This window comes from Eucyclogobius newberryi, unplaced genomic scaffold, assembly GCF_026437365.1.
Source record: "Eucyclogobius newberryi isolate DKJ021-1_F unplaced genomic scaffold, fEucNew1.0.hap1 SCAF_10, whole genome shotgun sequence".
NCBI lineage: Eukaryota > Metazoa > Chordata > Actinopteri > Gobiiformes > Gobiidae > Eucyclogobius > Eucyclogobius newberryi.
Window position 1 is genome coordinate 20,908,475 of NW_027315724.1, and position 15,770 is coordinate 20,924,244.

A 15,770-nucleotide genomic window follows, 5' to 3' on the forward strand; every position below is an offset into this window, starting at 1 on the left:
ATCATGTTATCCATTTGTTTTCAACTTCACACTCCAGACTGTGACTGGATGTGAATTTATTAGGAAGCACATCATGCAAATTTTTGACACAGGCTCCGCACTAGAGACTGTTTTATCTGGTGGAAAGAGGCAACTGTTGTTTCTTCAGCGCTTCTGTTTACTGGTGATGATACACTGCGCTTTGTCTGGACAGAGAACTAATGTTAATGATTGTATGTTCAGGGAGCAGCCGTGCGCTTTGTATGAACTGTTTGTTTGTGTTCTGTTCCTTCATTGGCCCAGATATTTAGAGCCAAGGAACTGAAAAGTGGAACCGAAAGGTTCAGTTCCAGTTTCCCAGACCTTTTCGGCTGGTTCCTACTTGAAACCGAGTAACGGGGCCCGGCCCTAATCAAAACACTGTCTATTACAAACAAACTAGTAAATGCATATTGTCTGTTGATTTTTTTTTCATTGTGTACCCATCAATGTTCATATTTATATATTCCAGAGAGACATTTTGGGTCAAATGTAAAACAATTTTTTCAAGGTCACAGTTACGATCTTTAACAAAGTGCTTTGTCAATTTTTCTGTTCTTTAATAGATGTATGTGTTTATTCCTACATTTGGAGGGTTTTGTCCGGCCGTATGTAAAATGTTCACAAATGTAGCCTTAACCACACAGGCAGAGTTAGGAAATGTTACTGTTATTTTAGGAGAAGGCAGTATTAAAGAGGAGTTAGCACCTCTTTGCCTCCAGCTCATAAAGAAGAATGATGCGCTCATAAGTGGATATGATTCGCTCTGCTCCAGCCTGCAGCATGTGCCACTTAAGAGCTCAGCTGTGGGGAGAGGATGGGGGTCGCTCAACTTTCTCTAGCAAAACATGAAGCAATGGTTCTATTTTGAAAGAGCTATAATGACAATAAGCTCATTAGATTTGTGCGCCTAAATGCATTTTTCAGTCTCAAACAGAGTGGAAGGTGGCAGAGAGCGAAGCCAATGGTTGTGTTTATTTCTTTAACAAAGCACTGGATCGATATCTTATATACTTGCAATGCAGTTCAATGGTTCTGGCCTGTGTAAGTAAAAGCACAGGACAAGCAAAGTCAACGGAAAGCAAGACAAATCTGTGGAGAAAAACATAATACTAGCTCTTTGTGACTGTGTTGTAACAAGAGGTTTAGACTTCCCAAATGCTAGATAATCAAAAGTGTTACAATTGAAGGGCTTGAACATAATATGGATACATAATGTGATGATTTTCCTTCATAATATTGGTCCAATGTTTTAATACAAACTGAATGTACTTTTTTTTTTTTAATTCTTTCCTACCGGAGACTCCCCTTGACTTTCAGAACGATCGACCGGAATGAGAAATGGAATCTCTTAAATATTTGGGTGTAGATCTCCAGAAAGATTTGTCAATAACTTAAGAGAAAATTTATACCCCTCTTTTTTCCACTATAAAGAAAGACCATGAAAAATCGAATCGTGCTCCATGCTTAGGTCTATGTCAAAGGATTGAAAGCATCTATTCCAGACGCTCCCAATTCCATCCCCAACTGGCTGTTTGCATGAAGCTCAATGGACAAATATTGAGTGTAATGTGATGCCGGAGGTTCCTGTGCAGGCCTGACAGAATCCCTGGGTGTTTGTAACCTGGAAGGAGATAATCAAAACATACAAAAACACAGAGATCTTAAAATCAAGCACAGACTTGAGATTTAAGGTCTGGATAACAAAAGGTGCAAAGGTTTTCTACCAGATTTACCTTTGGCCCTGAGAAACATGAGGTAATTACAAAAAAGAAGTTAGAAATAAAACAAAGCAATGACCACTATAACCCTCTGACCGAAAATTTTATTGCAGTATATTGTATATCATAACTTTCAAGAGGAACAATCTGTAAATTGACAATATATACAGTATGCCTTAATTTAATTTGGATGTCTTTTGCTGCCCTTTTTATTTTTAAATCTTATTTTGTCTTCTTCTCCTCCCTTTGGTCCTGTAAAAATGAATAATGAGTGCAGAAGTATTAATTTAGCTTTTAATGACATTAATTTAATCACTGCTGTGTGTGGTGCCAACAACTATTCTATATAGTCTTAAACCTGACTCTAACTTATTTTAATATGACAATCATTTCACACACTTTCAGACCATCTTCTTTTATCTATTCTGGGAAATGACAAACCTTCCTCACTCGGAACTAGCCAGAGCTTTCCATGTGTTTGGTTTTAGTTGGTGGTTGTATGTCACACGTTTCACACAATTTATGGCTGTGTTGACATCTCGTCTCTTGCTTCAAAAACATTACTATGAATATTGAATATGCATAACATTGTTTGAAAAGTACGGCGCCATTTCAATGTATATTTTGTTGCATATAACGGCAGTAATTGCAATCTGTCAGCGAGAGTGAGAGAAACATTTTAATGCATGCCACTTTCCCCGTCATCTGCACATTCGAACGGAACAATTTAGACGTACATAAAACATAAAATAACACCGTAAAACAGCCCTGATACGTTCGTGTTCACGGCAGCATCAGATTCGGTCGTGGCTAACCTGCAGCTGCAAAGAGATGGTGTATGTTTGTAGACGGGGCAGGACAGGTGCTAGTGCAGATGAGGAGGGGAAAAACACGGTGAAATGGCCAAGTTCTGATCCATAACTGCCATGTGAGGTTTATAATCACGACAGCAGTAATTATACAGTGTGGAGCTCATGGGTGCTGGTGTTCAGAATGTGGTTAGTATAGGGCTAAATGCATTATGTGTCATTATAGTCTCATGTACTTGTTCTTTTACGGTTTTGGTTGGTTCCTATCCATCGCCCATATTTAAGTGACCTTTAGGTGTTTCATTTTAGGTCATAATTAGTGTCTAAAACTGGAATCTGAACAAACTTTAGGTGGAGATTTCTGTTGGGAAAAATCATCTTTATTAATGAGGACAACACAAACATGTCATAAATGTCATAAACAAACATTTTAAGCACACACATATTAAAATTGGCTTTGTTTGTATGCGATGGGATGTTTTATTTGAAGTAACGCCGCCGCTCAGCATTAGATCGCTCAGTGATTATGTTGCAAAGGGCCGCAACAAGCTAAGTTACAAGTCATATAATAGGCCTCTTCTTCCTGTATAGTATCTATCTATAGCTTTTTGCACCTGTATATGAAAAGATGCAAGGTAAATACATCACATTACATTCACAGTCCCAGGCAAAAGCAATAACATCGCCATGGAGACGAGAAGGTATTGGTGTAGCGGAGCCTCACCAGAAAATGTACAAATCTGTATGTATCTCTTATCAGATGTATCTCATTACGTCATAAGGCGCTGGTACAGCTGGCAGCCCGGTGTAAACGCTCTCTCGTCTTTCTCACACTTATTGTGCTTTATCTCCTATATTTTGTAAATATAGTTAGTATATTTTTTCTATTTTACTGTACGATAGGAACACGCGCTGGAATAGTTTTTTAATTCAACTGTTTTTGACTTTTTTCGGCTGGATTTGAGCGTTTTTCGTTGTGTTGTTGTGACGTGAGCTAGCTCCGAGCGAGCCCACCAGCCCCCCCCCCCCCCCCCCCGCGCCCTCCGGCCGCGCTAAAGTACGGCGTGTCGTCGGTACACGTTTATATACACGTTTATATGAAAGAGGAACTTCACGAACGATCGGGACACGCACTGGAATCGCTTTAAATTAACTTGTTTTGACTTTATTCGGCTGGATTGAGTGTTTTCGTCGTGTCGTTGCGATGGGTCTTGGCTCTGAGTCCCCCGGCTCCGGCTCCGGCCCCGCCCCCCGGCTCCGGCCCCGCCCCCCGCCCGGCGCCGTACCGCGTTTCCACAAAGGAGGAACTCATGAAACTGCGGAGAACAGTCGTCTTACCCGGAGATCGTCACGTTATCCCGTCGCAATACTGACCTGAACCTAATACTGATGTGCAATTCTGTCGTATGTGCAATTGCTGTTGGAATTCATGTGCAATTACTGTGAAATTCATGTGCAATCTATGTGCTGTCGTGACACATATCCATGTGCAATTACTGTCGGGATCACATGCAATGGTATTTATGTATTTATTTGTCTATGGGAGTTTTTATTTATTTATAGGAGATCTTCTACTGAAAGTGTTTTTCAGACTTCCTATAAGTGATCTGTTCTTCTGTATCTACCTCTGTATCTACCTGCGTTGCACCAATGAAATTTCCCCATGTGGGACAATAAAGGAATATCTTATCTTATCTTATCTTATCTTATCATATAGACGCATTCTTTCATTTTATTTCATGTTCTGCCCCTTGTTCCCGTTGGAGTGGCAGGTGACAGGGGGCGGGTGACAGGGGGCGGGTGACAGGGGCCTGGACATAGACTCTCACATTCACTAGGAGCAATTTAAAGTTGTCAGTTTACCTAACACATGTGGTAAAGTAAATCCCAAAAAGCAGTGACATTTTAATCTGAGAGCTCAATGGATGATTGGTTGATTTTCGTCCATCTCCACACAACAGTGACCCGGGGTTCTCAACTTGTGCAACTCGCAAAAAACCTTTCCCAGAATGCCGAGCACCGCATGAACGGAGCGATAAGTACACATCAGTATGATCAGGTTTTCTAATCAACATTCAGTTCACAAAAGCGATTTAAAAAGTGTTAAACTGCCAAACTAATCCAAACATCACAAGGAAAAAAGCGTTTTATCAAAAATCTGACTCGATTGTCACACACGGCTGACCATTTGACTCTCACAAATCATCACGCGTGCCCAAACGTCTCGCTTTAAAAACATCAACTGCAAAGTCAAAATCTTCCCAAATCATAAAATAAAATTGCCACCCACACGTAGAGATAAAAAGTCATGTGGAAAATTTGAATGATACGTAATCTTACTCCATCTTATCATCTCCCTATTTTTTTTTTTTCCACAAATCTGAAGATCTTTTGCAGGGCACACGAGTCAAGTCATGATTTTGGATGACAAGAAGACAAGATAACGAGAAAAGACAGTTAGACAGAAGCAGATAGGAGCTTTTGGAGATAACAAGTTACATTGGGTGAAATTGGCATCAAGGATTTTTGAGTTACTTCTGTAAAAAAAAAAAAGATAATTTCTATCCGTCATAAGGGTCCGGTTCGCAGGCCAAAATAAACCCCTCGTGGCAAATGTTTCACTCGGGCAATGGCACCAAATAAAACAATGTGAGGATGGAAGAGAAGAGCCTGGAGCGAGGAGAGAAAACCACAGTGCTACTGAGTCTTGTTTCACAGCCGCAGAAATCAAATCATTTTTCACATCACTTTGGAAACTGTGTGCAAGCTGCGCAGAGTTAATATGCTGGACGTGATTTGGCTGCAAAGAGCTTCCAAGGTAGAAATACTTAAAGAAAGCAATAACTCGACAAATAAAAGGTAAGAGTCATTTTTCAAGACCCTTTTTTATTACAAAGTTGGATGGTTTTTGCTTTGTTTCTTTAGTTCTTTTGTTCTTTTAGAGTTGTCAACAAGTATTTATGGTTAAAAAAATGTGGTGCAACTTTGCAAATTTCACTTTTTCTACATCTAATGACTTTACTCGACAAAGTGAAGATAAAAGCTGATATTTAAATTAAAGAGACAGTTTTTACACGAATAGGGTTTCTACGGCGCACAAAGTGAAGAAGTGAAGAAGATGATTTATTTGTGTTTTTTGGCTGTAAAAATCTTTCTGGCCAATAATGGATCCAAAAACACCTCCAGGTCTGGAAGGTAGAACGAGATAAACATATCAGAAAAAAGACTGTATTAGTGTAACTTTTGGGTTTGAACACCTGCTTGTTTCAATTGCCTGAAACTGTAACATTGAGAACATGAGAACAGTGGCGCCTCTCCACAGATCTGACCTGTAACTTGGCCTGGTAAGGTCACGAGCTTGTCTCCATGGAGATGGATTCATCGTTGCAACATGCTTAGAAATGATCGTTTATCAAGTTTTGAAGGCTTAAGTAACTTGTGTTTTCAAATGTATTAATAACTCGGCCCCTGAACCGACAGAATGAGCTGTGTAGATGAGTAAATGTACCACTATTTATAAAATGGAAATGTATTTTATTGCCTATTTATATCTGTAAAAAGTGTAGTAAAGCCCAACCAGGGACGGGAGTTGAAAATTTGCACTGGCTATAAACTTTGTGTGCATCGCATCGGTTACAAGCTTTGTTTTTGAACTATGCATGAATGCATTGTCCCTGTCAAATAAATAAATAGATGGATAAATAGATAGCCCAAAATTAGGGCTGCACAATTCATCACAATCACATCAAAGTTGGTATTTTAATATACATGTATTCCTCCAAATAACACAAAATATCCTGCTTTTTCTGTACAGTCTGCAGTTTGGATCCGTGCAAACATTTTCTGAAATACCGGTACATGTGATATGACACGTTTAAAATGAACTTTGAACAGAAACCAATTGTTCAACTATAACTTTCTAATATTATTGCAATTGCAGTCAGTAAAACAGCAAATTATATACAGCCCCACCCCTATGTATGTCAACTTGATCTATATTTTTCTTCTAAATATAACTGAATATTGAGTAGTAGTAGAAAAAGCTTCAGTTGTAGTCATCTGGACTCAGTTTGAAAAAATAGACGTTTCGACTCTCATCCAAGAGTCATTGTCAATAACAGAATTTAGATCGAGAACTCCGATATTCTCGATCTAAATTCTTTTATTGACAATGACTCTTGGATGAGAGTCGAAACGTCTATTTTTTCAAACTGAGTCCAGATGACTACAACTGAAGCTTTTTCTACTATGGAACACGCCTGGACGAATGAGGGATTACACTGAATATTGAGTACTAAATATAACTAAATATAACTGAATATTGAGTACTAAATATAACTGGATATTGAGTACTTAATATAACTGGATATTGAGTACTTTATATAACTGGATATTGAGTATTAAATATAACTGGATATAACCTCTCCAAACCCAACGATACGTCCCATCGGCCGACTCTGGAGAACAGACGAGTCGCGGTGACTGATCGTTTCAAAAGGCGTCGCTTTCATGTGTTCGTGGTGTTTGTTTTTAAGAGAAAAACGCCTCCAACACAATGGGATGAGATACTGTTTTTAACATTTAAAATTACACAATTATTAAGATGTTTTGCTTTCATTTGTCAATCATTATATCGGAATCTTTTGTGGACAAACATTAAATCATTTATGTTTCCATCGGTAGATTGTCTAAATGACATTTTCTTTATTTTTTGGCCATTTGAGTCCAGGTGATATCTGCATAAACACTAATATGGAATAGATTTGATGTTTTATTAATTGATTGAGTCACTATTTTTTGTATAATTTAGCGTTATTAATAGATAGGTTGGTTTATGTTGAACTAAGGATAAAAAAAGGCTTGAAATTACATAGAATTGGAACGTTAACTAGCAATTCATTGAGTTTTAAAACCCTAACACGAACATATCAAGAGCTACAAAGAGAAAAACATGATCAGAGCGTCAAAAACAAGATTAAAAATGTAAACTGTCTTGTCTTTTCTGTCAGTCAGTCGTCAAAAATGCATTTAATCCACAACACGAATCAGGAAATGATGCAACTTGAAAATGGTCAGTTTTGTTTTTCGTAGCCAGCTGTTTTATTCACTTTATGGAACCGTTTGCACGCACTGGATCATTAGTTCCACGCATTATTCCTACATACTGGCATGTTAGCAATGTCTTTATATGCCATTGTTACACGTACATACCATTCATCATAGAACAGCACATACGTCTCTTTCAGTACATGTAAATACGCAGGTCAAGTAGGGGAAAGTACACGCAAGCATTTCCAAATATCGATACACAATGTAACAACGTACCGTGCTTATTTCCCAGTGGGGTTCATTAAAGTTGTATTGAGCCTAATTGCCAATAAGTTGGTGTAAGCTCGTTGTCACGGTTCCCAGCAGGGCCAGAGTTATGTTAAAGTCCCGCGCTAAGAGCCTCACCTCTATCTGCAGTGCTGTGGTGTGGTGGGGCTCAACATGAAGACCACCGCGGAGGGCTCGGCCAGTGGAGGAGAGGGAGGAGCCTCACGCACCTGGAAAAGAGCAGAGCAGGAGGGTGTTGTTTGTGAGCTGTTTTCATACATGTACAGTACTGTATTTGCTGGACTATAAGTCGCACCAGCCAAAAAATGCAATGCAATAGAGAAGACAGAAAACAACAGAAAAACATATATAAATTGCACTGGAGTATAAGTCGCACTGGAGTATAAGTCGCACTGGAGTATAAGAGTATAAGTCGCACTGGAGTATAAGTCGCACTGGAGTATAAATTGCACTGGAGTATAAGTCGCACTGGAGTATAAGTCGCACTGGAGTATAAGTCGCACAAGCCAAAAAATGCAATGCAATAGAAAAGACAGAAAACAACAGAAAAACATATATAAGTTGCACTGGAGTATAAGTCGCACTGGAGTATAAGTCGCACTGGAGTATAAATTGCACTGGAGTATAAGTCGCACTGGAGTATAAATTGCACTGGAGTGTAAGTCGCACTGGAGTATAAGTCGCACTGGAGTATAAGTCGCACTGGAGTATAAGTCGCACAAGCCAAAAAATACAATGCAATGGAAAAGACAGAAAACAACAGAAAAACATATATAAGTTGCACTGGAGTGTAAGTCGCACTGGAGTATAAGTCGCACTGGAGTATAAATTGCACTGGAGTATAAGTCGCACTGGAGTATAAGTCGCACAAGCCAAAAAATGCAATGCAATAGAAAAGACAGAAAACAACAGAAAAACATATATAAGTCGCACTGGAGTATGAAATGCGGTTGCAAGTGTGGAAATAACAAATAATATCACATATAAGTTGCTCTGGAGTATAAGTATATAAGTATAAGTCGCACTCCGGCCAAAACTATGAAAAAAGGTGTGACTTATAGTCCGGAAAATACGGTATATTGTTAGCATAATGCATATTTTTTAATGATCGTCTTGATGCCGACGGTCTAAGAATCTGTAAGAAATGAGCTCAAACCTGCTTGTAAATGTTGTTTCGATAGGACTGTAAAATGAAGCTAGTTCGTTTGTTTTATGTTTATTCATACACAGCATATTTTGGAGCCTTTTAAATACCTCATACTGAATATTTAAAAAATCTCCAAAACAACAATTTCACTTCAAATCACTGACCTGAGGTTTTTTTTTTTTTTGTGTGTGTGCCAACCAACCAAAAGTAGTCGCTTGATAACCAGCTTTGTTTTTGATAACCCTGTATAAATATTCAACAAGTGATATTTATACATTTATCGTGGCTTGTAACTCAATAAGTGGCTATAAAACGCTCACAGAAATGTCCCAGTTCGATTCCCAGACCCCCCGGGCCCTTCTGTGCCGAGTTTGCACGTTACTCTGGTTGAGTTTCCTCTGGTCCCCCCATCACCTTAACCGTACTGGAAAATACACTTTATTAAGGTTGAAGCACTTCGTTTAGGCGCTTGCACATCCATTGCTCTCAGCATTTGGAATGAATCTTAAGAAAATACTGTAAATAGAGAGTCGTTTTAGCGGCTGGCAAGTAAACCAATCCATGTCATCATAGTCAAAGCAATTTCAGTCCAAGTGCAGTGTTTATGGACTTCAGAATGTGCAGTTAATCAGAGCTTCTCATGGACATAATTATGAATCCCCAAATAAACACAACTTATGTATTCATCTTCTTAGAGGCAAATGACATGAGGAATCAGGATTATTCAAAGCAGTGTGCATGAAGTAAATCTAACACTTTACATATTGTGATATTGTGTGCACTGCCCTTGAGTCTGTCAGGCCCTGTACTGGAGGAAGAACAGGTTCATCACTGCTCTCTTATCGCACTCTAATGTTGCACGACGACAGACAAACAACTGTCTTACCCATATGGCTCTCATCCAACAGCATCTCTTATTGGATAATATTGTCTGTTCCAGTTTTCATCCAATAAAATGCCCTTTAAAATGAATTGACATATCACCCAGGCTATTTTTATCTTTATTAAATAGCTTCTTTTGACAAACTATGGATTTAAAGTGTTTTCCTGAAGAAGAACTACAAGTTATGTAAAAAAAAAGTGTTCCCGGTAACATTGAAAAAAAAAAACATCCAAGTTGGAAGGTCGGATTTTTTTTTTTTTTTTTTAATATATATTTTAAAATCAAAAGTGCAGCGATCCCCACAGATGATTTTTTTTCCCGCAGCTTTTGGATTCGCTCTCACAATTTGACATTCTCGAAACGCTTTTTTAATTTTTTTATATTCTCGAAACGTACAGTAAATATGCGATAACATTTTTAAAGTCGGGTTTTCATTATTTTGAAATCCAGCTCGGTCGGGTTACCAGAAACACACATTTTTTTCTTCTTGGCTTTAGGTATACAAGGTATATGTCGTTTAAACACATACAATAAATATTACTGAGCTCTGTAACTTCTGTGCCACATTTTTCCAATTTAAAGTCGAAGTTCTACATAAAGATTTTAAAACGGCACTTCATTTCATAGCCAGAGAAACAGTTTACTCCAAGAATACATTTAGCATCTCAATTTATAGCCCATCCATCCATCCATCCTCTTCGGCTTATCCTGGGGCAGCGGTCTATGCAGGTACTCCCATCCTTCCCTCTCCCAGACACTTCCTCCAACTCCTCCCTTCCCTTCGACCCTTCGAAAAGGGATCAAAGTGGTGTTGTATCTGAGACGACAGCTTTACGTCGCAGTCAGAGAATTACAAAGTGTGCACGCTTAAGAAAAGGAACATTCTGACACTTTGGCAGCGGGTTTTCCAGTTATCTGACCTAACAAGCTGCACGAACATCATTACCAACACGGCACGTGGAAAGGTTTCTTCGTTTAAAGTGGCCCTGCAGTGGAGCATTTTTAATATATTGATCATAAACACGGCGTTGAGTGCCATAGGTGGAAGCGCGCCGTCTCACATCTGCAATTAATGTCAGTTTGGATCTTCAAGTAAAACACCCACAGCTTTCAAAACACACCGTATCTTTACATGAGCGTCATTTTGAGTCATGAAAAAGACTGGGGTGATTATATTCCCCACCTCTAATTGTCGGCGCTTCTGTTTATGAGAGGATGTTGGTTCAGAAGAGCCTCACAACAATAATGCACGGGGGAATACGACGGCGCACTATAAGGGAGGATGTGCGTTTATGTCGAAGTCCCCAGTGGAAAGTAAAGATGGCTATAATGGAATTCCGCTCTCTACGATGTTTTAATGGCTTTGTGCAGTCGGGGTTCCATTTCAAAACATAAACAGTGGAGTTTTGAATGAGGATGTAGCCCCGTGTACAAAAGGAAACATACAGTCTTATGCAGTAGACGGTTCACCAGTGACACTGCAAAACGCTATATCAGAAGGACTGAAAGGGACTTTGACTTTAAGTGACGGCACGCTGCAGTACTGCTTATTTTCAGCCCATTACTTTGTTGCAACGGCTTCTGTGTAAGTCAGTATTTATTGGATCTGTAGTGGTTGTAAGCCGGGTTGCAAAACTATAACATCATTGCCTGACCAGCCATTCCCACCACGTTTTGGCAAACTACTTATCAAAACTGTGTGTGGGTCTGGGGCTCGACCGCTGCGTTTCAATTTCTAGGGCGGAGTTTAGAGCAGAGACAGAACCAATCACATAAACCCAGAAGTGACGCAAAAAACACGCTTAACCGGATGTTACGTAGCCCATGTCAACAAGGCGTGTTCCGCGTTATCCGTCCCCGAACGCAGAAAATGTCTCCTGAATCGCGATGACGCCCTTCGTATAACCGCATCTAACGCACGTTCATCACGGCGAATAGAGCGGACTTTCCTGATTGTTCAAAACCGAAGCGAGAGCAGAAGTAAACGGTCATGGTCGCGAGCCGGGTCCGTCATTTTGAATGTTTTGGAACGGGGGTGGAAAAGCAACGTCTGTATCTTCAGTGTGACGCGTTAAAACCTCCGCCTGGGATTGGATCGGGCGATAATGGTCCGACGACTTCATTGGCTCTTGTTGAATAGTTGGTTGAACAGAATGTGGGAGGGGCTGGCGCGGGTCAGGCCAATAACATCACGCACTCTGCCAGGCGTGATGTCCATTTGGAGTTTGCAGATTAAGCCAGAATCAGAGCCGTCCACATCGTTATAGGAGAATCATTTTACAGTTCACAACAATAACTGGATGGGAAAATAAAAGTAGCATTTTCACACAACTTTTAAAAGATGCCTTGACAGAATTCAATTAAGGTAGACCGAGATCAGCAATTGTACTTTGGTTATATTGTTAGAGGTAATATCAGACCACAATGCAACTCGAGTTACGGTAATGGAATTAATATAAAGTCAGAGAGAGACAAGTGGGGAAGTTCTTCTGTAACCGCTCGGCTCCCGCAGCAGTGGATCTCAGGAAAGTTTGGCCGCTAATGTATAACAATTACTGCATAAAGTCTGTAATGCAGTATCCGACGGACTATGGCAGCATTTGTGTAACGCTTTGCCTAATTAATACTCAGCACACTTCCACTTTTCCCGTTCATTTATGCACCGCCTCACGCCACATTAGGGAGCGTTCCATCACTCGGACAAGGGCACTTATCGCAAACACAGCCACTGGCAAACTTTAACTATTTCACATGATTTTACCAATTAAGGGACTTTTTGGAGAATCACAACCTCAACTTTGGACTAATGTAGCAGTAAAAATGTCTGAATTATTTCCCTTTATTAACATCATGCAGTTTGATGTACGACACTTAGTTTATTAGTATTCCGCGCACGACTTCTACTTCTGCCAGCGTTATATTTAGCATTTACCTTTCTCCGTGCAGCTATGTTGGATTGTGCTGGTTTGATGCTCAGATACTAATGGATATTCAAATTAGATAGTCGGCGGAAACTATTTATGCTAAAAAATAACAAATAGGACAGACTTGGACTTTTACTGAATCGTTTTAGAATGGTCTTGATTGAGCCGGTGCCGTTCAAGAGTTAGCGCTAATGCCTTTTATTTGGGAGAGTTAGCGTTAGCCTCCAAACATTGCAAAGTATGAATAATTAGGGCTGTTTTGGCACTGACAACGACTCGGCGACACGTGAGTAACACCCGTAACACACGTGCGGATTGTCATTAGCATTAGCATCTGTCTTTATAAACTAGAGGTTGATGTTACATATTGACATTTATTACTCATTGGCAAATGTGATGAACATATGCACAACGACCATGTGTCTGCGCTGTCGACAAACGACACAATGACATTTAAAATAAAATAAAACTAATATTAAAATTGATGGGATAGAATAAATAAGTACATTAGGCCTGCTGGTGTCACCTGCTGGATGAGATTAATAGTATACTGTGAAACGTAAAAAAAAATGCATGTGATGATTTTACAAGTGGTTTAAAGTTATTTGTCCATAAAAAAAGAAACAAAACGGAGGTCCTGTAATGGAAAATAGGCCATGTCATGTGATCCTATCTATGCTGTTTTTCTGTGTGCAGATGATACATGTGAATATAAGAATATGGGTTTAAATGTGAATATAAGAATATGGGTTTAAATGTGAATATAAGAATATGGGTTTAAATGTGAATATAAGAATATGGGTTTAAATGTGAATATAAGAATATGGGTTTAAATGTGAATATAAGAATATGGGTTTAAATGTGAATATAAGAATATGGGTTTAAATGTGAATATAAGAATATGGGTTTAAATGTGAATATAAGAATATGGGTTTAAATGTGAATATAAGAATATGGGCTTAAATGTGAATATAAGAATATGGGTTTAAATGTGAATATAAGAATATGGGCTTAAATGTGAATATAAGAATATGGGTTTAAATGTGAATATAAGAATATGGGTTTAAATGTGAATATAAGAATATGGGTTTAAATGTGAATATAAGAATATGGGTTTAAATGTGAATATAAGAATATGGGTTTAAATGTGAATATAAGAATATGGGTTTAAATGTGAATATAAGAATATAGGTTACTGATACATGTGAATATAAGAATATGGGTTACTGATACATGTGGTCCATACTCTCCACTGAGGTCTTGCGTCCTCACCTCCAAAATGAGATCTTTGCATCCGTGATGGTTGTTTTATTTTTATTTTGGAGCTGATTTGATTGTGATCATGTGCGTACGTGTCACTGTTTGTCACTGCCTTTAAAAGCATGTGTATTGTCATTGTTCTGGAGGGCAGGGACAGAAACCTTTGTTAGGGACAGTGGTTATTTACCGTGCACGAGTGAATAAAGATCCGCCTTTTGAGAAAGACAAAAACTCTGTTCTGTTTCATCTTTTCTTGGTGATTGTTTGCAGAAATTCCGTAACAGTCCTCAAAATGTTGCATGTATCAGGAAGCAGAAACCCACAAATACCGCGCAACCGGAAACTATTCACAGTCAACGTATTGTGAATACTATACTATAATTCTAACAACCTTCTTTCAAGTTGTCATTATGGGGTATTGTTTGTCGAAGTTTGAGCCAAATTGTGAATGATATCCTTTGTGGAATCAGGCTGTAACATAACAAAATGTGGAGAAGGTGAAGCTTCAGATGCACTGCACACTGTACCACTGTGAGCCAAATATCGCATGTCAAAGTCTGTGAATCTTGGACCTGGTGGTGTTTATGAGAAAAGAAGCAGAACATTGAGCAGCAGCAAGATTTTTCCAACAATCTTCTGCGACAAGCCACGTTAGACGTCGAAGAGAAGTTAAAGGGTCACCTCCGAGGGCCCCCGTGAGTAAAAGAAACACTCACACACAACCAATCCGCCATTTTGAATTTCTGACCCGCACATGTTGTCCCTGTTGGGTCCCACTGAACGCTTTGAACTCCACCTCTCCCCTTCTCACCTCTCCGTCCCAAACGTCCATTGCAACACCTCAGACTTTCATCCAAACAACTTACTTTTGAATCTCTGTGTTTTATCTTATGCCTTTGTCCTTTCGGCGGTCTAAAGCCTAAACTGGTCTCAATTTATGCCCAAGTGTGAACAGACCCTCGTACCCAAGATGGACTTACATTGGGACTGAAACGTACATTAAAACAAGAAAAATCAAAGAAGAAGAAGAAAAAACCTGATCAGAAACGTTACATTGTCCATTTTTACTAGTCTAGTTTATTTTGGTTCAGATCTCTTTATTTGTACTTTTAAAAAAATCCTTTATCATTTTAATAAAGCAGTTTATTTTTGTTTCTGAAGCTGTAATTTAACTTTAAATAGGCTGAGCAACACTACAACCTTAGAATGTAACTTATATTGAGAAAATGTATTACCAAAAACTCTTTCCATTTGTGTTCGGTACAACAATAAGACATTGTGATGGATGATAGAAAAACTGTGCCGTCTGGAACCATGTGTGCATCAATTCGAAATTTTGGCAGAGTGATCTGACTGCGTGCGTTCTAAGTAAAGCTCTTTGTGATTCTGATGAAAGTGAAGTCATGTTGCCAATATAGCGGAGGAACAATGCTTTCTCTATTCCTAATCCTAATTTAAATTGCACTGAATCTAACTCTATTCCGGTCCAAAACTCCCAAAGCAAAACATCACAAATTGAAAGTACAATATATATTTTTGGCACATGGAGAGATGAACATTTTGTGAAGGATCTGACAATGTTTCAAAGATCAGATATTGTAAAAAAAAAAAAAGCGTATAACTAGCTGAGATGAGCCAGGAAGTTTGGAATAGAAGTTTGGCCTCGGGCTG

The 15,770-nt window shown here is 39.0% G+C and overlaps 1 protein-coding gene across 2 annotated transcripts in view; it reads right to left on the reverse strand.

Moving 5' to 3' along the window:
• Window positions 1-8,080, reverse strand: part of LOC140377149 (leucine-rich repeat and fibronectin type III domain-containing protein 1-like protein) — a 124,578-nt gene extending 116,498 nt beyond the window's left edge. The window contains exon 1 of one of the 2 annotated variants that reach the window (XM_072462467.1): window positions 8,003-8,080. The gene's annotated coding sequence lies outside the window, so the exon portion shown is untranslated. The remainder of the gene's footprint in view (window positions 1-8,002) is intronic. The other variant, XM_072462475.1, reaches the window with a different exon arrangement.
• Window positions 8,081-15,770: the final 7,690 nt, after the last annotated feature.